Genomic DNA, 928 nt, shown 5'->3' with positions numbered 1-928 from the left:
CAGCGTTTGACAGACAGGACTGGCCATCGCTGGATCAGGATCAGTCCATTACATGGCTTCCACTGTATATAATATACAAGCAAAATATGCCCTTCAAGAGTCACCACAGCTAAATCAGTGCATATCATAATGTGGAGCCCATGGCTGCTGTGGTATGATGGAATGGAATTATAATATATATAATGTTATTCATTAGTCATCCTCTCTACTTTGTTGTTCTGGGAAATGGCTTGTAGCTATAGGATACTAAATGGGATACTAAATGCCAAGTCTTGATTGTTGTGACGACGGGGGCCTTAAAGTTGGTGCCCTGCCGAGGAAGTACCCCGCCTGCTTTGTAGCTAGTCTTGACCTGGTCTACATTTTCCGGAAACCCTTGACATGAAACGTTTTCGATTTCCACGAGGGGTAAAGAACGACTTTGACAGACACAGGGGCTCACAGACCTAATGATTAAATCTCAGCCATACTTAGTTCATCGAATACCACATAACAACTTACAAATCAGCAAATGTTCTCTTCAAAATAACTCCATATTAAAAGTATCGGAAGGTATTGAAACGTTACGTTCGATCGCCTGAACCAAAAATTAGCAGGGATTTGATTCCCGTTCTTACCTGTAATGGACGTATCCAGGTCCTCATGCAATGATGAGAACTAAGTTGTAACTGCCAACAAAAACTTGTTCCGGAAGTTTCCATTGATGACCGTATAATATTTCACTTTCGATCCTCTTGACGGCGACGCCCCATGTAAATTGGGCGCCGCCATTTTGTGGCATTGAAGTGAAACCTTCCCGTCAGTCTGTTCGTGAATCCCGTAAGATTCGGATTCATGCTAGGAACATGTCAAAGGAATCCTTTGAAGGACTAAAGGATTCCTTTACACTGCTACCTAGCATGAATCCTATACCAGGATTCCATGTTAA

General features: G+C 42.5%; 1 long non-coding RNA gene across 1 annotated transcript in view; it reads right to left on the bottom strand.

The window, feature by feature from the left end:
- LOC118412096 overlaps positions 1-914 on the bottom strand; it is a 2,919-nt gene extending 2,005 nt beyond the window's left edge. Inside the window, exon 1 of the long non-coding RNA XR_004830724.1 lies at positions 618-914. This is a non-coding gene — a long non-coding RNA (uncharacterized LOC118412096). The remainder of the gene's footprint in view (positions 1-617) is intronic.
- Positions 915-928: the final 14 nt, after the last annotated feature.

Source organism: Branchiostoma floridae, chromosome 3, assembly GCF_000003815.2.
Source record: "Branchiostoma floridae strain S238N-H82 chromosome 3, Bfl_VNyyK, whole genome shotgun sequence".
NCBI classification, from domain to species: Eukaryota; Metazoa; Chordata; class Leptocardii; order Amphioxiformes; family Branchiostomatidae; genus Branchiostoma; species Branchiostoma floridae.
Note: the sequence above shows the minus strand (reverse complement) of the source record. Positions and strands in the feature narration are given on the sequence as shown.